The following is a 22,209-nucleotide window of genomic DNA, read 5'->3' on the forward strand; positions in this document are numbered from 1 at the left end:
TTATAAATAAGCATCAACCAATGGGTCTTGCGACGGGTATACAGAGATGACCAGTTTACAGAGGAGGGAGCGCAGTGATGTGTCCTATAAGGAGCATTGGTGGCAAATCTGATGGCCGAATGGTAAAGAACATCTAGCCGCTCGACAGCACCCTTACTTGCCGATCTATACATTACGTCTCCGTAATCTAGCATGGGCAGGATGGTCATCTGAATCACGGTTAGTTTGGCAGCTGGGGTGAAAGAGGAGCGATTACGATAGAGGAAACCAAGTCTAAATTTAAGGAAAATATGACCTCAAAGATAATTCATTTATTGATTTATTTATTTTAATGAAAATGCCTATTCACCCTTGTAGGCCTATCGAATGTTTGTGTTTAGAGTTTTAAATAGAAAGAATAATAATTCTACTCATTAGTCCGAGGCTACTGTCATGCTGCCATTTTAGCAATGCACTAAACTTTAGACAGACCACACATGAGATGCCTTAAAAAGCAGCAAGAGCAAAGACCTTGTAAAATAAATAGCCTTATTAACTTGAGACACTTTATTTGCCCAATAACATACGGAATTTTACGCTTTTATATATGAGGCTACCTATAGGTTACCGTCACGGCACTAACACCGCCATGTAAACTTTTATTTTGCGGTGATTTGATTATAGTTGATCGTTTATAAAAATACAAAATAAATATACGCCATTTGTATTTAATAAAAATATTTAAGAGATCTCCAAAGTTATTCTCAGAATGAAGTTTTTATTTTTGTGTTATAAATTGCTTTCATTTTCAGGTGTTGACCCAAACTGTTGATGTCATAGGCTTACTTTCTTCTAAAGAAAATGTAAAGAAAACAGTTAAAACAGTTGAGATAAATGTGTCAAATAGATGATAAGATGTTAGCTAATACCCACATCACCCCATACCTCAACTCGAAATCCTCTTTTGAAGTCTATTTTCTTCATGACCTTTGAACTTTAGTTGTCAAACGGCCAATTCCAGGAATGCGGCGTAGCAGGTTCAAAACTTCAGGCCTATAATATTTATAGGAGTATAATTTAGAAATTCCAATTGTCGTTACATTGACTGTGGTTTATCTGATTGGAGTTGGAGGACTATGAATATAATAGACGGAGTAAATACGCGTGTAAAGAGATGGAACACTTTAGCAGTTTACCCGCTGAATTTCTAGAGCCTCACCCTCAAAATGTATTGATTTAGGATTTATTCAAATTTCAATTGTTACATCCCAAGGAAATTGTTTATTGTTCTCCCTTTTGAGGAATAGACCTATCACAAAGCTAGTGACCTAGGTGTATACTAGAAGAATAGATCATTAATAAAGATAGTGACCTAGGTGTATAGTAGGATTTTCTGTCTTGAGACAATTATTGAATTATAAAGGAAGGAAATTGTCATTATTAAATTGAGTCACTAGTATTGTTTAACTATATGTAATTACAGTAATAGTTGTCAGGCTATAACTGCGTAATTTAATGTAATCTGTGAGCAAATAATGCAATCTGTTCATCTTCTAAACTCCACAACTTGTTTATGGATTAAAGTTTTTCTTTGAATTTTACGGTAACGTTGCATAGATGGTGTGATTATTTAAATTCTGTTTAATTGACATTTTTTCAATCCAAACTCAACATATTTTATTCTATACAAACATGATCGATTTTTCTCAAATACAAAATTCACGCAAATTCAACCCATTATTTGTTTTATATATTGCAGACGAACAATTAAATCAGACCTATTTTGATATCTTCTGACTCAGAAAATGTTGCGGTAGCTCTCTAGTTGAAACCGTTCTGTGAGGACTGTCGTTGGCGAATCAAATGTCCAGCGTGCAACGTGTCCTCCAGGTCCTGACAATAGAACGCCAGAAGACGTTCAGCAAAGTCACCGATAATAATGACTGGTTTTAAAATCCGAGAAAAACCATTTCTGTTTATGAAGGTAACCTAGCCAACACCAGGCTACTTGCCCAAGGCTCTAAAATGACAATATTGCATTATTTCGATATCGAAAAGATATCAAAATACAATGTGAATAGAGTCAAATGCTTGAAGAATATTCAAAGTAAATAAATAATAATAATTGAAAAGCCCTACAAATAGATGGCAGTCAATGAAGAGAATGAGAAGTAGCCACGTAGATGGATATGTACAGGAACCATAAGGATATGACCATACATCACTAAGATGGATATGTACAGGAACCATAAGAATATGACCATACATCACACCACTAAGATGGATATATACAGGAACCATAAGAATATGACCATACACCACACCACTAAGATGGATATATACAGGAACCATAAGGATATGACCATACACCACTAAGATGGATATATACAGGAACCATAAGAATATGACCATACACCACACCACTAAGATGGATATATACAGGAACCATAAGGATATGACCATACACCACTAAGATGGATATATACAGGAACCATAAGGATATGACCATACATCACACCACGAAGATGGATATATACAGGAACCATAAGGATATGACCATACATCACTAAGATGGATATATACAGGAACCATAAGGATATGACCATACATCACTAAGATGGATATATACAGGAACCATAAGGATATGACCATACATCACTAAGATGGATATATACAGGAACCATAAGGATATGACCATACATCACTTAGATGGATATATACAGGAACCATAAGGATATGACCATACATCACTAAGATGGATATATACAGGAACCATGAGGATATGACCATACATCACACCACCTATGGATATTCAGAGGGACTGTAGGGCATTGTTTTAGGATAGATCTATATAATAACTAACCATACCATAGAAATATCATGTAATTCTCAGTGGTGAAATGTAGCCTACTTAAGTAAAAATACTTGCACGTACTTAAGTCATGTACTGTACTCAACTTTATTAATATTTGTGACAATTTTCACATCATTCCTAAAGAAAATCTGTCCTTTTTATTCCATTTTCCCTGCCACCCTAAAGTACTGTTACATTTAGAGGGCTCATGCAGGACAGAAATATGGTCCAATCCACCATCCATCCCTACTGCCTCTGATCTGGAGGACTCACTAAACACAAATACTGCCTCTGATCTGGAGGACTCACTAAACACAAATACTGCCTCTGATCTGGAGGACTCACTAAACACAAATACTGCCTCTGATCTGGCGGACTCACTAAACACAAATACTGCCTCTGATCTGGAGGACTCGCTAAACACAAATACTGCCTCTGATCTGGAGGACTCACTAAACACAAATACTGCCTCTGATCTGGAGGACTCACTAAACACAAATACTGCCTCTGATCTGGAGGACTCACTAAACACAAATACTGCCTCTGATCTGGAGGACTCACTAAACACAAATACTGCCTCTGATCTGGAGGACTCACTAAACACAAATACTGCCTCTGATCTGGAGGACTCACTAAACACAAATACTGCCTCTGATCTGGAGGACTCACTAAACACAAATACTGCCTCTGATCTGGAGAACTCACTAAACACAAATACTGCCTCTGATCTGGAGGACTCACTAAACACAAATACTGCCTCTGATCTGGAGGACTCACTAAACACAAATACTGCCTCTGATCTGGAGGACTCACTAAACACAAATACTGCCTCTGATCTGGAGGACTCACTAAACACAAATACTGCCTCTGATCTGGAGAACTCACTAAACACAAATACTGCCTCTGATCTGGAGGACTCACTAAACACAAATACTGCCTCTGATCTGGAGGACTCACTAAACACAAATACTGCCTCTGATCTGGAGGACTCACTAAACACAAATACTGCCTCTGATCTGGAGGACTCACTAAACACAAATACTGCCTCTGATCTGGAGGACTCACTAAACACAAATACTGCCTCTGATCTGGAGGACTCACTAAACACAAATACTGCCTCTGATCTGGAGGACTCACTAAACACAAATACTGCCTCTGATCTGGAGGACTCACTAAACACAAATACTGCCTCTGATCTGGAGGACTCACCAAACACAAATACTGCCTCTGATCTGGAGGACTCGCTAAACACAAATACTGCCTCTGATCTGGAGGACTCACTAAACACAAATACTGCCTCTGATCTGGAGGACTCACTAAACACAAATACTGCCTCTGATCTGGAGGACTCACTAAACACAAATACTGCCTCTGATCTGGAGGACTCACTAAACATAAATACTGCCTCTGATCTGGAGGACTCACTAAACACAAATACTGCCTCTGATCTGGAGGACTCACTAAACACAAATACTGCCTCTGATCTGGAGGACTCACTAAACACAAATACTGCCTCTGATCTGGAGGACTCACTAAACACAAATACTGCCTCTGATCTGGAGGACTCACTAAACACAAATACTGCCTCTGATCTGGAGGACTCACTAAACACAAATACTGCCTCTGATCTGGAGGACTCATTAAACACAAATACTGCCTCTGATCTGGAGGACTCACTAAACACAAATAGGAAGTAGTGAAGGTGAACATGATTAACCACCTATAAACATACTGGTAGAATAGAGGAAGTAGTGATGGTGAACATGATTAACCACCTATAAACATACTGGTAGAATAGAGGAAGTAGTGATGGTGAACATGATTAACCACCTATAAACATACTGGTAGAATAGAGGAAGTAGTGATGGTGAACATGATTAACCACCTATAAACACTATAAGAGGACAAGGTATGCGTTCCAAATGGGGCCCTATTCCCTACATAGTGCACTACTTAAGGCCAGTGCCCTATAGGGAATAGGTTGCAATTTTTGGACACATATCCAAGTGTTTTGTGTTCCCTCAGCTTGTCCCCAGACTGCCCTTTTAATCCCCTGCCCCCTGGTATGTGTCGGTGACATCACACCGCTCCCCGCCACTCCCTCCGTCCAGGCCTGGCGAGTTGACCGGGAGACTGACTGGCTCCATTCTCTGACCTCTGCCATTATCAAGATGGCGTCTGTCTGTCCGTCCGACGGGCTCAGAAGAGGATTGATATCATGGATACACATTACAGACAGATGAGAGATACTACATCTACAGTAATATCTACTGTAATAGAAGTATTGCGTGGCCAGCCTTCCAAAACCCCATCCCATTCACTCCACTACTGTGAGACGCCTGGGTTTTGGAGGCTACAGTAATATCTACTGGAACTGTTAGCAACAACAACAATAACCAGGAAGGAGACCAATCAACTGAAGGACTGTTCTGATGTTGCTAGGAGACAGATGCAGAGGAACTTCTCTGAAAAGGTAAGGTCATGACCTCTCCTGGAGGATCCCTCTTAAACTGCATCTCAAATGGTACCCTATTCCCCATTTTGTGGCATAGGGCTCTGGTCAACAGTAGTGCACTATATAGGGAACAGGGTGCCATAGGGCTCTGGTCAACAGTAGTGCACTATATAGGGAATAGTGTACCATAGGGCTCTGGTCTAAAGTAGTACACTATATAGGGAATAGTGTACTATAGGGCTCTGGTCAACAGTAGGGCACTATATAGGGAATAGTGTACCATAGGGCTCTGGTCTAACGTAGTACACTATATAGGGAATAGTGTACCATAGGGCTCTGGTCTAAAGTAGTACACTATATAGGGAATAGTGTACCATAGGGCTCTGGTCAACAGTAGTGCACTTTATAGGGAATAGTGTACCATAGGGCTCTGGTCTAAAGTAGTGCACTATATAGGGAATAGTGTACTATAGGGCTCTGGTCAACAGTAGTGCACTATGTAGGGAATGAATAGCATTCTCACATAGGTATTCCTTTTGTCCAGGTGGGAAAGGGTAGTGTGGAGTGTAATAGAGATTGCGTCATCTGTGGATCTGTTGGGGCGGTATGCGAATTGGAGTGGGTCTAGGGTTTCTGGGATGATGGTGTTGATGTGAGCCATGACCAGCCTTTCAAAGCACTTCATGGCTACCGACGTGAGTGCTACAGGCGGTAATCATTTAGGCAGGTTACCTTTGCTTCCTTGGGCACAGGGACTATGGTAATCTGCTTGAAACATGTAGGTATTACAGACTCGGTCAGGGAGAGGTTGAAAATGTCAGTGAAGACACTTGCCAGTTGGTCCATGCATGCTCTGAGTACACGTCCTGGTAATCCATCTGGCCCCACGGCTTTGTGAATGTTGACCTGTGGAAAGGTCTTGCTCACATTGGCTGCGGAAAGCGTGATCACAGTCATCTATAACAGCTGGTGCTCTTGTGCATGCTTCAGTGTTTTTTTTTAAACCTTTATTACACTAGGCAGAATGTGACTGGCAGAACGGGTATTGTATGTGGAGGATGAGGGCTTCAGTAGATATCTCAGATAGGGGGGAGGGAGGCCTAGGAAGCTTTTATAAATAAGCATCAACCAGTGGGTCTTGCGACGGGTATACAGAGATAACCAGTTTACAGAAGAGTATAGAGTGCAGTGTCCTTTCAGGAGCATTGGTGGAAAATCTGATGACCGAATGGTAAAGAACATCTTGAGAGCACCCTTACCTGCCGATCTATAAATTACGTCTCCGAAATCTAGGGTTAGTTTGGCAGCTGGGGTGAAAGAGGAGTGATAACGATTGAGGAAACCAAGTCTAGATTGAACCTTAGCCTGCAGCTTTGATATGTGCTGAGAGAAGGACAGTGTACCATCTAGCCATACTTCCAAGTACTTGTATGAGGTGACTACCTCAAGCTCTAAACCCTCAGAGGTAGTAATCAGTAAAGACTGTATCATCTACATATAAATGGATGAGTGAGCTTCCTACTGCCTGAGCTATTTTTAATTTTCTTTATGGGGGCGTGTTTGTTCCAGAATGTATCACATCCGGCCGTCATTGGGAGTCCCATAAAGCGACACACAACTGCCCAGCTTCGACTGGATTTGGTTATCCCGGTAGGCCGTCATTGGGAGTCCCATAAAGCGACACCCAACTGCCCAGCGCCGACTGGATTTGGTTTCCCCGGTAGGCCATCATTGGGAGTCCCATAAAGCGACACACAACTGCCCAGCGCCGACTGGATTTGGTTACCCCGGTAGGCCGTGATTGGGAGTCCCATAAGCGACACACAACTGCCCAGCGCCGACTGGATTTGGTTTCCCCGGTAGGCCGTCATTGGGAGTCCCATAAAGCGACACACAACTGCCCAGCGCCGACTGGATTTGGTTTCCCCGGTAGGCCGTCATTGGGAGTCCCATAAAGCGACACACAACTGCCCAGCTTCGACTGGATTTGGTTATCCCGGTAGGCCGTCATTGGGAGTCCCATAAAGCGACACACAACTGCCCAGCGCCGACTGGATTTGGTTTCCCGGTGGCCGTCATTGGGAGTCCCATAAAGCGACACACAACTGCCCAGCGCCGACTGGATTTGGTTACCCCGGTAGGCCGTGATTGGGAGTCCCATAAAGCGACACACAACTGCCCAGCGCCGACTGGATTTGGTTTCCCCGGTAGGCCGTCATTGGGAGTCCCATAAAGCGACACACAACTGCCCAGCGCCGACTGGATTTGGTTTCCCCGGTAGGCCGTCATTGGGAGTCCCATAAAGCGACACACAACTGCCCAGCTTCGACTGGATTTGGTTATCCCGGTAGGCCGTCATTGGGAGTCCCATAAAGCGACACCCAACTGCCCAGCGCCGACTGGATTTGGTTTCCCCGGTAGGCCGTCATTGGGAGTCCCATAAAGCGACACACAACTGCCCAGCGCCGACTGGATTTGGTTACCCCGGTAGGCCGTGATTGGGAGTCCCATAAAGCGACACACAACTGCCCAGCGCCGACTGGATTTGGTTTCCCCGGTAGGCCGTCATTGGGAGTCCCATAAAGCGACACACAACTGCCCAGCGCCGACTGGATTTGGTTACCCCGGTAGGCCGTGATTGGGAGTCCCATAAAGCGACACACAACTGCCCAGCGCCGACTGGATTTGGTTTCCCCGGTAGGCCGTCATTGGGAGTCCCATAAAGCGACACACAACTGCCCAGCGCCGACTGGATTTGGTTTCCCCGGTAGGCCGTGATTGGGAGTCCCATAAAGCGACACACAACTGCCCAGCTTCGACTGGATTTGGTTACCCCGGTAGGCCGTGATTGGGAGTCCCATAAAGCGACACACAACTGCCCAGCTTCGACTGGATTTGGTTACCCCGGTAGGCCGTGATTGGGAGTCCCATAAAGCGACACACAACTGCCCAGCGCCGACTGGATTTGGTTACCCCGGTAGACCGTGATTGGGAGTCCCATAAAGCGACACACAACTGCCCAGCGCCGACTGGATTTGGTTTCCCCGGTAGGCCGTCATTGGGAGTCCCATAAAGCGACACACAACTGCCCAGCGCCGACTGGATTTGGTTTCCCCGGTAGGCCGTCATTGGGAGTCCCATAAAGCGACACACAACTGCCCAGCTTCGACTGGATTTGGTTTCCCCGGTAGGCCGTCATTGTAAATAAGAATTTGTGCTTAACTGACTAGTTAAATAAAGGTGCAATAAAACATTGTTAATAATACAACTGAAAATATTACAAAAGAAGGTCCAAGCGTCTTCAACAGAGGGGATCACGCTGATTCTATACCATTTTACAGAGGCCAGTTCATGTAGGAAGGCTCATTGAAGTTTTCAGCAAGTGCCCATGACACATCAGGACAGGTCATTTCACTGAGCAGCCATTACTAACACAGGCTGTAAAACAATGATCATTACAGAAAACACCAGACTGACACCTAGCAGGATTATTTGTGAGGATAACATCGAGGAGAGTAGCCTTTTCTGGGTGTTTGGAGTCATACCTTGTGGGATTGGTAATAATCTGGGAAAGATTTAGGAAGCCCCATTGCTTTAGGACTTGGTCAGGTGGTTTAAGCATGTCCGAGTTTAGGTCACCTAGCAGGCCAAAATCAGACTTAGTGCATTTAGGGTACAGGCCGGTGCTGATGGTGGACGATAACACCCAGCAACAGTCAACAAAATGTAAGTTTAATGCTTAAAACCAGCAAATCAAATTGTTTGGGGACAGACTTGGTGTAGACAACCGAGCACTGAAGGGGTTCCTTGGTAAAGATTGCCACTCCACCACCTTTGGAAGGTCTTGCCGAAACAGGTTGTAACCAGAACGGTTAACATCAGTATTCAAAACACTCTTCCTTAACCACGTCTCAGTAGTGACCAACACATCTGGATTGGAGCTGTGAACCCACACATTAAATGGATCAATTTTTAGGTAATACGCTTCTAGTGTTAACATGCAGAAAACCCAGGCTTTTGCGAGAGCAGAAATCAGTGAAGCAGATATCAGAGCACAAGTCAGATTACAATGAAGAGCAAGACGTGCCGCTCTGTTCTGGGGTCGCTGCAGCTTAACGAGGTCTTTCCTTCAGAACTCGACCCCACAAAAAAACAGAGCTTTATTATGGACAGACCTCATCTTCACAACCATTTAATCAATATGTTTTGAGCAGAACAGTTTACAATCTAAGGCAACACCAAGAAATGTAGTCTCCTCAACTTGCTCAACAGTCACACCATTCAATACCAGATTCAGCTGAGGTCTATAATTTAGGGAATGATTTGTACCAAATACAATGCTCTTACTTTTAGAGATATTCAGGGCCAGTTTATTACTGGTCACCCATTACAAAACAGACGGCAACTCTTTAACTTCATTAGCTGTGGTTGCTGATGCGTATATGGTTGAATCATCAGCGTATATGGACACATGCTCTGTTTAATGCCAGTGTCAGGTCATTGGGGCGGCAGGGTAGCCTAGTGGTTAGAGCGTTGGACTAGGCTACCCTGGTTGCAAGTTCAAATCCCCGAGCTGACAAGGTACAAATCTGTCATTCTGCCCCTGAACAGGCAGTTAACCCACTGTTCCTAGGCCGTCATTGAAAATAAGAATTTGTTCTTAAATGACTTGCCTAGTAAAATAAAGGTTTTTTTTTTTTTAATTGGTGAAAAGAGTAGAGGGCCTAGAAAGCTGCCCTGTGGTACACCACACTTTACATCTTTGACATTAGAGAAGCTTCCATTAAATAAATATTTTGAGTTTTGATTCCACGATATGGGCAGAGGTTGAAAAGCCATAACTCAAGAGCCTTAAGTTTAGAATGGATCGGCCTTACGGTTGCAGGCTGTAAAGCTCTTACTGGGGGCTTCATTGAGGCAAGGCCATGAAAATTGGTGTGAGCTGTGAGGACAATGGAGGTGAGTGTATAGACAGACATAGATGAGAGAGATGTCTATAGACTGGGAAAACAGACAGACAGCACATCTGATCTGGGGGTCTCTCTCTCCCTCTCTCTCTCTCCCCTCCCCCTCTCTCCCTCCCTCCCTCCCCCTCTCTCCCTCCCTCTCTCTCTCTCCCTCCCCCTCTCTCCCTCCCTCCCTCCATCCTCTCTCTCTCCCTCCCTCCCTCCCTCCACCCTCCCTCCCCCTTTCTCCCTCCCTCGCCTCTCTCTCTCCCTCCCTCTCTCTCCCCTCCCCCTCTCTCCCTCCCTCCCTCCCTCCCCCTCTCTCCCTCCCTCTCTCTCTCTCTCCCTCCCCTTTCTCCCTCCCTCGCTCTCTCTCTCTCCCTCTCTCTCTCCCTCCCCCTCTCTCCCTCCCTCCCTCCCCCCTCTCTCCCTCCCCTCTCTCTCTCCCCTCCCCTCTCTCCCTCCATCCTCTCTCTCTCCCTCCCTCCCTCCCCCTTTCTCCCTCCCTCGCTCTCTCCCTCTCTCTCCCTCCCCCCTCCCTCCCCCTCTCTCCCTCCCTCTCTCTCTCTCTCTCTCTCTCTCTCTCCCCCTCCCCTCTCTCCCTCCCTCCCTCCCTCCCCCTCTCTCCCTCCCTCTCTCTCTCTCTCCCCCCCCTTTCTCCCTCCCTCGCTCTCTCTCTCTCCCTCTCTCTCCCTCCCCCTCTCTCCCTCCCTCCCTCCCCCCTCTCTCCCTCCCCTCTCTCTCTCCCCTCCCCCTCTCTCCCTCCCTCCACCCTCTCTCCCTCCCTCCCTCCCTCCCTCCACCCTCCCTCCCTCCCCCCCTCTCTCCCTCCCTCTCTCTCTCTCTCTCCCTCCCCCTCTCTCCCTCCCTCTCCCTCTCTCCCTCCCTCCCTCCCTCCACCCTCCCTCCCTCCCCCTCTCTCCCTCCCTCCCTCCCCCTCTCTCCCTCCCTCTCTCTCTCTCCCTCCCTCCCTCCCTCCCCTGACCCCTCGTCCCCACCACGTCTCCATAAAGCAAAGCTTCCTCTCCCTCTCCCCTGCTCTCTGTCTCCACTTCTCTCCAGGTCTCCTTCCACAGTGTCTCCATAAAGCCTGTGGTGGTCATTATTTTGGGCAGATGGAGGAAGGTTAGCGTCTGTCACTCCTGAGGAGGGGATCGTAGGGATGACAGAAGAAAGAGCCCATCAGAGAAAAGACCAGAAACAGGAGGGAGCTTTTCATTGGTGTGAAAGACGTTGAAGAGGATAAGGAGCGGGGAAGCGCTGGGCATACAAATAGTCACTCTAGAATGGGCTTAGAGCCTATAACCCTGGTCATTTGAATGGGGAGGGCCGTTATTCTTATTCGGGGGTCCCCTGTCCTCACAGTCAGCTGACAGAGAGAAAGAGAAGAATGGCAGGGTTCAAGGCCCTCTCTAGGACCCACACAATAGGAGGGGCTCGCTCTTCTTCTCCTTTCAGACATGTAGCTTGAATATCTCCAGATGAAGAAGATGGCACAATGCCAAGCCCTGAGAGAGAGAGAGATTCCACAAAGATGTGAACCAACTGAGAGGCAAGAAGGGCCTTCTATGCCAACAAAAGGAACATAAAATTTGACCTAACAATTAGGATCCGGCTAACAATACTTGAATCAGTTATAGAACCCATTGCCCTTTATGGTTGTGAGGTCTGGGGTCCACTCACCAACCAATAATTCACAAAATAGGACAAAAACCAAATTGAGACTCTGCACATGTCATAGACTAAGATACAGTAGAATAGTATAGAATACAGTATATACATATGAGATGAGTAATGCAAGATATGTAAATATTATTAAAGTGACTCGTGTTCCATTTATTAAAGTGGCCAGTGTTTTCAAGTCTATGTATATAGGCAGCAGCCTCTCATGTGCTAGTGATGGCTATTTAACAGTATGATGGCCTTGAGATAGAAGCTGTTTTTAAGTCTCTCGGTTCCAGCTTTCATGCACCTGTACTGACCTCGCCTTCTGGATGATAGCGTGGTGAACAGGCAGTGGCTCGGGTGGTTGTTGTCCTTGATGATCTTTATGGCCTTCCTGTAACATCGGGTGCTGTATGTGTCCTGGAGGGCAGGTAGTTTGCCCCCGGTGATGCGTTGAGCAGACTGCACCACCCTCTGGAGAGCCCTGCTGTTACAGGCTGTTGCGCCTTCTTCACCACACTGTCTGTGTGGGTGGACTATTTCAGTTTGTCAGCGATGTGTACACCGAGGAACGTTAAGCTTTCCACCTTCTCCACTGCGGTCCTGTCGATGCCGATATGGGGGTGCTCCCTCTGCTGTTTCTGCTGTAGGAGGTGAGGGCCCTCACTTTCCACCTTCTCCACTGCGGTCCTGTCGATGTCGATATGGGGGTGCTCCCTCTGCTGTTTCTGCTGTAGGAGGTGAGGGCCCTCACCTTCCACCTTCTCCACTGCGGTCCTGTCGATGTCGATATGGGGGTGCTCCCTCTGCTGTTTCTGCTGTAGGAGGTGAGGGCCCTCACTTTCCACCTTCTCCACTGCGGTCCTGTCGATGCCGATATGGGGGTGCTCCCTCTGCTGTTTCTGCTGTAGGAGGTGAGGGCCCTCACTTTCCACCTCCACTGCGGTCCCGTCGATGTCGATATGGGGGTGCTCCCTCTGCTGTTTCTGCTGTAGGAGGTGAGGGCCCTCACTTTCCACCTTCTCCACTGCGGTCCCGTCGATGTAGATATGGGGGATGCTCCCTCTGCTGTTTCCTGAAGTCCATGATCATCTCCTTTGTTTTGTTGACGTTGAGTGAGAGATATTTTCCTGACACCACACACCCAGAGCTGTGAGGCTGTCTCGTCATTGTTGGTAATCAAGCCTACTACTGTTGTGTTGTCTGCAAACTTGATGATTGAGTTGGAAGCCTGCTTGGCCACACAGTCATGGGTGAACAGGGCGTACAGGATGGGGGCTTGTGCAGGGCGGGGCTCAGACCCAGGGCCTGGAGCTTAATGATGAGCTTGGAGGGTACTATGGTGTTGAATGCTGAGCTGTAGTCAATGAACAGAATTCTTACATTGGTATTCCTCTTGTCCAGATGGGATAGGGCAGTGTGATGGCGATTGCATTGTCTGTGGATCTATTGGGGCAGTAAGCAAAATGGAGTGGGTCTAGGGTGACAGGTAAGGTAAAGGTGACACGATCCTAGTTAAATATAGGTTAAATAAATAAATACATGTAAATATATATATATTTGTTGCCCTGCTGTGAGATTGGCTGGTTCTGCTGTGAGGGTACTGTTATGTTGTAGGGTGGTGGGGTACTGTTGTGTTTTAGGGTGGTGGGGTACTGTTGTGTTGTAGGGTGGTGGGTACTGTTGTGTTGTAGGGTGGTGGGGTACTGTTGTGTTTTAGGGTGGTGGGGTACTGTTGTGTTGTAGGGTGGTGGGGTACTGTTGTATTGTAGGGTGGTGGGTACTGTTGTATTGTAGGGTGGTGGGGTACTGTTGTGTTTTAGGGTGGTGGGGTACTGTTGTGTTGTAGGGTGGTGGGTACTGTTGTGTTTTAGGGTGGTGGGTACTGTTTGGTGTAGGGTGGTGGGGTACTGTTGTGTTGTAGGGTGGTGGGGTACTGTTGTGTTGTAGGGTGGTGGGGTACTGTTGTATTGTAGGGTGGTGGGTACTGTTGTATTGTAGGGTGGTGGGGTACTGTTGTGTTGTAGGGTGGTGGGTACTATTGTATTGTAGGGTGGTGGGTACTGTTGTATTGTAGGGTGGTGGGGTACTGTTGTGTTGTAGGGTGGTGGGGTACTGTTGTATTGTAGGGTGGTGGGTACTGTTGTATTGTAGGGTGGTGGGTACTGTTGTGTTGTAGGGTGGTGGGGTACTGTTGTGTTGTAGGGTGGTGGGGTACTGTTGTGTTTTAGGGTGGTGGGGTACTGTTGTGTTGTAGGGTGGTGGGGTACTGTTGTGTTTTAGGGTGGTGGGGTACTGTTGTATTGTAGGGTGGTGGGGTACTGTTGTGTTGTAGGGTGGTGGAGTACTGTTGTGTTGTAGGGTGGTGGGGTACTGTTGTGTTGTAGGGTGGTGGGTACTGTTGTATTGTAGGGTGGTGGGTACTGTTATGTTGTAGGGTGGTGGGGTACTGTTGTATTGTAGGGTGGTGGGGTACTGTTGTGTTTTAGGGTGGTGGGGTACTGTTGTATTGTAGGGTGGTGGGGTACTGTTGTGTTGTAGGGTGGTGGGTACTGTTATGTTGTAGGGTGGTGGGGTACTGTTGTATTGTAGGGTGGTGGGTACTGTTATGTTGTAGGGCAGTGAGGTAGTGTTGTGTAGTAGGTGGTGGGGTACTGTAATATTTATCTTTAAAAAATGCTAGAATATGACTGAATGCCTGGTAGCTTGGTAGTTGGGTTGTGTGGTAGCTAGGTAGCTGGTAGCTAGGTTGTGTGGTAGCTAGATAGGACATGAGTGAATGCTTGGTAGCTTGGTGGTTGGGTTGTGTGGTAGCTAAGTAGCAGATAGCCTGGTAGCTTGGTAGTTGGGCTGTGTGGTAGCTAGGTAGAACATGAGTGAATGCTTGGTAGCTGGGCTGTGTGGTAGCTCGGTAGAAGATAGCCTGGTAGTTGGGCTGTGTGGTAGCTCGGTAGAAGATAGCCTGGTAGTTGGGCTGTGTGGTAGCTAGGTAGAACATGAGTGAATGCTTGGTAGCTGGGCTGTGTGGTAGCTCGGTAGAAGATAGCTTGGTAGTTGGGCTGTGTGGTAGCTAGGTAGAACATGAGTGAATGCTTGGTAGCTGGGCTGTGTGGTAGCTCGGTAGAAGATAGCCTGGTAGTTGGGCTGTGTGGTAGCTAGGTAGCAGATAGCCTGGTAGCTGGGCTGTGTGGTAGCTAGGTAGCAGATAGCCTGGTAGCTGGGCTGTGTGGTAGCTCGGTAGAAGATAGCCTGGTAGTTGGGCTGTGTGGTAGCTCGGTAGAAGATAGCCTGGTAGTTGGGCTGTGTGGTAGCTAGGTAGCAGATAGCCTGGTAGCTGGGCTGTGTGGTAGCTAGGTAGCAGATAGCCTGGTAGCTGGGCTGTGTGGTAGCTCGGTAGAAGATAGCCTGGTAGTTGGGCTGTGTGGTAGCTAGGTAGCAGATAGCCTGGTAGCTGGGCTGTGTGGTAGCTCGGTAGAAGATAGCCTGGTAGCTGGGCTGTGTGGTAGCTCGGTAGAAGATAGCCTGGTAGTTGGGCTGTGTGGTAGCTAGGTAGCAGATAGCCTGGTAGTTGGGCTGTGTGGTAGCTAGGTAGCAGATAGCCTGGTAGTTGGGCTGTGTGGTAGCTAGGTAGAACATGAGTGAATGCTTGGTAGCTGGGCTGTGTGGTAGCTCGGTAGCAGATAGCCTGTTAGCTTGGTGGTTGGGTTGTACAGGCAGGCAGGCAGGCAGGCAGGCAGGCAGGCAGGCAGGCAGGCAGAGTCAGACAAACTGTAACAGTATCCATTGAGGTAAATCATGCTGTGTTTATTGTATGGTGACAGAAACTCTTCAGAAACAACACCAATACATGATATCAGGTGTTTAAAAATGGACATATTGGTCCCACAGCTTTCACCAGCAACAGGAGCATGTTCAGGACCATCAGGAATGTAGAGGGTAGAAACATCTCAACCCAACAGCCAAGACACACAATATTACACGCTCAGTGTGAAAGGTAGACATTGTATATATATAACATGTAATACATAAAATAATACATATAGTGTTAAAGCTTTTCACCCTCTATACTGAATATGATGGGAATGAGGATATGAGAAATGTTGAGGATCTTGAATGTTTACATGATACTGAATATGATGGGAATGAGGATATGAGAAATGTTGAGGGTCTTGAATGTTTACATGATACTGAATATGATGGGAATGAGGATATGAGAAATGTTGAGGATCTTGAATGTTTACATGATACTGAATATGATGGGAATGAGGATATGAGAAATGTTGAGGATCTTGAATGTTTACATGATACTGCATATGATGGGAATGAGGATATGAGAAATGTTGAGGGTCTTGAATGTTTACATGATACTGAATATGATGGGAATGAGGATATGAGAAATGTTGAGGATCTTGAATGTTTACATGATACTGAATATGATGGGAATGAGGATATGAGAAATGTTGAGGATCTTGAATGTTTACATGATACTGAATATGATGGGAATGAGGAAATGAGAAATGTTGAGGATCTTGAATGTTTACATGATACTGAATATGATAGGAATGAGGATATGAGAAATGTTGAGGATCTTGAATGTTTACATGATACTGAATATGATGGGAATGAGGATATGAGAAATGTTGAGGATCTTGAATGTTTACATGATACTGAATATGATGGGAATGAGGAAATGAGAAATGTTGAGGATCTTGAATGTTTACATGATACTGAATATGATGGGAATGAGGAAATGAGAAATGTTGAGGGTCTTGAATGTTTACATGATACTGAATATGATGGGAATGAGGATATGAGAAATGTTAAGGATCTTGAATGTTTACATGATACTGAATATGATGGGAATGAGGATATGAGAAATGTTGAGGATCTTGAATGTTTACATGATACTGAATATGATGGGAATGAGGAAATGAGAAATGTTGAGGATCTTGAATGTTTACATGATACTGAATATGATGGGAATGAGGAAATGAGAAATGTTGAGGATCTTGAATGTTTACATGATACTGCTGATATGAGGGGGGTTGTCCACTGAGGACCAAGTAACATCTCAATATTGTGCATTCTAAAAAGAAAGTAAAATCTAGAAATATTGAAATGAGATTATTTCATTATCTGTAAAAACACATTTCAACCTGATCTGGATTTACAATAAAAAATAACGGTAGAATCAGATGACCGATTTCTATTGACGAGTTAAAGCAGATTTTGATTCATTCAGACATTAGATTCTATTGACGAGTTAAAGCAGATTTTGATTCATTCAGACATTAGATTCTATTGACGAGTTAAAGCAGATTTTGATTCATTCAGACATCTCTCTTAAAAACCTCTTAGAGAAATATATAAAGATAATATTCTGAAACTTTAACAACTACAATTGTAGATACTTAAAACAGAAATACATTTTAAAAAGTCAGAAAAGTGGAGAAGAACAGATCAGGATAAAACTGTTTTTTGATTAAATAGTATCTTTCAATAAAACAAAAATGAGTGAACAATATTATAAAAAGTGTTGAACGAAAGTCAGTGCGGAAGCCATGTTGATGGAGAGTAGGTGGACAACATGCTGGTGATCTTTAGCCTGCTGGTGATACAATATCCATGTCTGACTGCTAATAGACACTGAACACATACAAACGCAACATGTAAAGTGTTGGTCCCATATTTCATGAGCTGAAATAAAAAAATCCCAGAATTGTTTCGTACGTACAAAAAGCTTTTACCTTCCTCTGTTAGTGAGCTTTTCTCCTATTGCCAAGATAATCCACCCCCCTGCATCCCAGTCATGTGAAGTCCATTGATTAGGGCTGAAAGAATTCATTTCAAATGACTGATTTTCTTCTATGAACTGTAAGTCAGTAAAATCTTTGAAATTGTTGCATGTTGCGTTGCCATTTTTGTTCAGTATAGACGCCATGTAGCAGATGCTTTTATCCCAAAGAGACGTAGTTATGCGTGTATACATATGGGTGATCTCAGGAATTGTACCCACTATCCCGGCACAGCAAGTGCCATGTTCTACAAACGGAGCTACAGAGGACCAGTAACCCAGGAGCAGTTTTCTAACCAGTTCTGAACATAGAGGAATGTGATCCAGATATGCCCTGCATATCCTCCACTATACGGCCAGTTTCACACAGGACACAAGTCTGAGGTGGCAACAGTGTGCACATGGCCATGTCTTCCATTGGGGACCATAGATCACTCCTCCATCACCTCCTCTCAATGGTTCTCTTCCTCCTCAGAGGACTCTGGGCGCTCAAAGTCTTCAGCTCGCTGTACTGCACCTACACACAGAGGAATATGGTCAGGTATCATTCATAACAGCAGAGCTACAGTGTCTGAGGAGGTCATACTACCACACTTCCTGCTTATTCCCTCCTGAATCCACAAATCTTCCAACAGATTTCCCCCAAAAACTAGGACTTTTGGGAAAGTTAACAGAATTTTGCAACCCTACTCTCAAACTCTGTGGTGACAATAGTCACAGAAGTTATCAACTCTGTGGTGACAATAGTCACAGAAGTTATCAACTCTGTGGTGACAATAGTCACAGAAGTTATCAACTCTGTGGTGCCTTCGCCCGGCAACTGAAAGGCACATGACCCTAACACCTTGTATAATCCACAAGGGCTGTTAGGGAGGAAACATCATAACATACATTAGACCGGGCTATAATTACACAGGCAACAACCTGTGGGATATTTCAGTAGAAAGCAGTGCTGAAAGACTAGAAGTTTACTGGCTTCCTGAATCTGATCTAGAGGTTTACTGGCATCCTGCATCTGATCTAGAGGTTTACTGGCTTCCTGAATCTGATCTAGAGGTTTACTGGCATCCTGAATCTGATCTAGAGGTTTACTGGCATCCTGCATCTGATCTAGAGGTTTACTGGCATCCTGCATCTGATCTAGAGGTTTACTGGCATCCTGCATCTAATCTAGAGGTTTACTGGCATCCTGCATCTGATCTAGAGGTTTACTGGCTTCCTGAATCTGATCAAGAGGTTTACTGGCATTCTGAATCTGATCTAGAGGTTTACTGGCATCCTGCATCTGATCTAGAGGTTTACTGGCATCCTGCATCTGATCTAGAGGTTTACTGGCATCCTGCATCTGATCTAGAGGTTTACTGGCATCCTGCATCTGATCTAGAGGTTTACTGGCATTCTGAATCTGATCTAGAGGTTTACTGGCATCCTGCATCTGATCTAGAGGTTTACTGGCTTCCTGAATCTGATCTAGAGGTTTACTGGCATCCTGAATCTGATCTATAGGTTATAACCTGAAATACTAGACATTTACTGCCTTCCTGAATCTGATCTAGAGGTTATAACCTGAAAGAATAGAGAATTACTGTCTCCCTGAATATGATCTAGAGGTTATAACCTGAAATACTAGAGGTTTACTGGCTTCCTGAATCTGATCTAGAGCATTACTGGCTTCCTGGATCTGATCTAGAGGTTATAACCTGAAAGACTAGAGGTTTACTGGCTTCCTGAATCTGATCTAGAGCATAACTGGCTTCCTGAATCTGATCTAGAGGTTATAACCTGAAATACTAGAGGTTTACTGGCTTCCTGAATCTGATCGAGAGCATTACTGGCTTCCTGAATCTGATTTAGAGGCAATAACCTGAAAAGGATAATTCCACCACTTTTTAAACTCCCATTCACTATGTCCAGCACCACACCAGTGTCTACATATGTGAATAACGACATATTTCTATGTTCTGTAGCTACACACATAAGAAGAAAAGGTCCTTTAGGTTTTGACTTTTCATGCAGAGTTTCTACATTTACATGTGATGAATTTCCAGGCAGTAAGAGTATTATCCAGCTCCCCGCTAATCTCACAGTCTTCCTAAATCACTGTGTTATCTGTTGAAAAGTGGTGGAATTGCCCTTTAACCTTCTATAGACACTTACCTTGTGAACATCTGAAGGAACTCTCCTCAGGAAATCAAACACCTCATTGTTGTCGATGGCGTACGGGGCCCGTAATTTCTTGGTGAATTTATTAATTCCTGAAAACAGACATTCAGGAGAAGCAAAATAAAACAGTCTGTATAAACCAGTAATCTGGGTGGATCTGATGCAGCTCTAATTAAATAATAAAATAAAACAGTCTGTATAAACCAGTAATCTGGGTGGATCTGATGCAGCTATAATTAAATAATAAAATAAAACAGTCTGTATAAACCAGTAATCTGGGTGGATCTGATGCAGCTCTAATTAAATAATAAAATAAAACAGTCTGTATAAACCAGTAATCTGGGTGGATCTGATGCAGCTATAATTAAATAATAAAATAAAACAGTCTGTATAAACCAGTAATCTGGGTGGATCTGATGCAGCTCTAATTAAATAATAAAATAAAACAGTCTGTATAAACCAGTAATCTGGGTGGATCTGATGCAGCTATAATTAAATAATAAAATAAAACAGTCTGTATAAACCAGTAATCTGGGTGGATCTGATGCAGCTCTAATTAAATAATAAAATAAAACAGTCTGTATAAACCAGTAATCTGGGTGGATCTGATGCAGCTCTAATTAAATAATAAAATAAAACAGTCTGTATAAACCAGTAATCTGGGTGGATCTGATGCAGCTCTAATTAAATAATAAAATAAAACAGTCTGTATAAACCAGTAATCTGGGTGGATCTGATGCAGCTCTAATTAAATAATAAAATAAAACAGTCTGTATAAACCAGTAATCTGGGTGGATCTGATGCAGCTCTAATTAAATAATAAAATAAAACAGTCTGTATAAACCAGTAATCTGGGTGGATCTGATGCAGCTCTAATTAAATAATAAAATAAAACAGTCTGTATAAACCAGTAATCTGGGTGGATCTGATGCAGCTATAATTAAATAATTAAAGAAAACATGCACTTACCCCATACTAGAAGGATATATCGTACAGGGATGAAGTATGTCAGAAATGTTACTGTCACCAGGATCAGGAAGGCAAGGTTGGAGAGGAACGGTACTGACCAGTTAAAGGTGCTGATGAAGAGAATACAATACACATTGAGTAGAAACACAATACATATTGAGTAGAAACACAATACATATTCATACTGAGTAGAAATACAATACATATTCATATTGAGTAGAAACACAATACATATTCATACTGAGTAGAAACACAATACATATTCATATTGAGTAGAAATACAATACATATTGAGTAGAAACACAATACATATTCATACTGAGTAGAAACACAATACATATTCATACTGAGTAGAAATACAATACATATTCATACTGAGTAGAAACACAATACATATTCATACTGAGTAGAAATACAATACATATTCATATTGAGTAGAAACACAATACATATTGAGTAGAAATACAATACATATTCATACTGAGTAGAAACACAATACATATTCATACTGAGTAGAAACACAATACATATTGAGTAGAAACACAATACATATTCATACTGAGTAGAAACACAATACATATTGAGTAGAAACACAATACATATTCATACTGAGTAGAAACACAATTCATATTGAGTAGAAACACAATACACATTCATACTGAGTAGAAACACAATACATATTCATACTGAGTAGAAACACAATACATATTGAGGAGAAACACAATACATATTCATACTGAGTAGAAACACAATACACATTCATACTGAGTAGAAACACAATACATATTCATACTGAGTAGAAACACAATACATATTGAGTAGAAACACAATACATATTCATACTGAGTAGAAACACAATACATATTCATACTGAGTAGAAACACAATACATATTCATACTGAGTAGAAACACAATACATATTGAGTAGAAACACAACACTGAGTAGAAACACAATACATATTGAGTAGAAACACAATACATATTGAGTAGAAACACAATACATATTGAGTAGAAATACAATACATATTCATATTGAGTAGAAACACAATACATATTCATACTGAGTAGAAACACAATACATATTGAGTAGAAACACAATACATATTCATACTGAGTAGAAACACAATACATATTCATACTGAGTAGAAACACAATACATATTCATACTGAGTAGAAACACAATACATATTCATATTGAGTAGAAACACAATACATATTGAGTAGAAACACAATACATATTCATACTGAGTAGAAACACAATACATATTCATACTGAGTAGAAACACAATACATATTCATACTGAGTAGAAACACAATACATATTCATACTGAGTAGAAACACAATACATATTCATACTGAGTAGAAACACAATACATATTCATA

General features: G+C 43.6%; 1 long non-coding RNA gene and 1 pseudogene across 1 annotated transcript; one reads left to right on the top strand and one right to left on the bottom strand.

Moving 5' to 3' along the window:
* Positions 1-15,682: 15,682 nt before the first annotated feature.
* The window catches only part of LOC127922535 (multiple C2 and transmembrane domain-containing protein 2-like), a 147,647-nt pseudogene continuing 141,120 nt past the window's right edge, over positions 15,683-22,209 (bottom strand).
* Positions 18,221-19,721, top strand: LOC127922537 (uncharacterized). The gene is made up of 3 exons (XR_008111646.1): positions 18,221-18,689; positions 18,780-18,959; positions 19,050-19,721. It is a non-coding gene; the product is annotated as an uncharacterized LOC127922537 (long non-coding RNA).

Source organism: Oncorhynchus keta, unplaced genomic scaffold (assembly GCF_023373465.1).
Source record: "Oncorhynchus keta strain PuntledgeMale-10-30-2019 unplaced genomic scaffold, Oket_V2 Un_contig_2616_pilon_pilon, whole genome shotgun sequence".
Taxonomy (NCBI): Eukaryota; Metazoa; Chordata; class Actinopteri; order Salmoniformes; family Salmonidae; genus Oncorhynchus; species Oncorhynchus keta.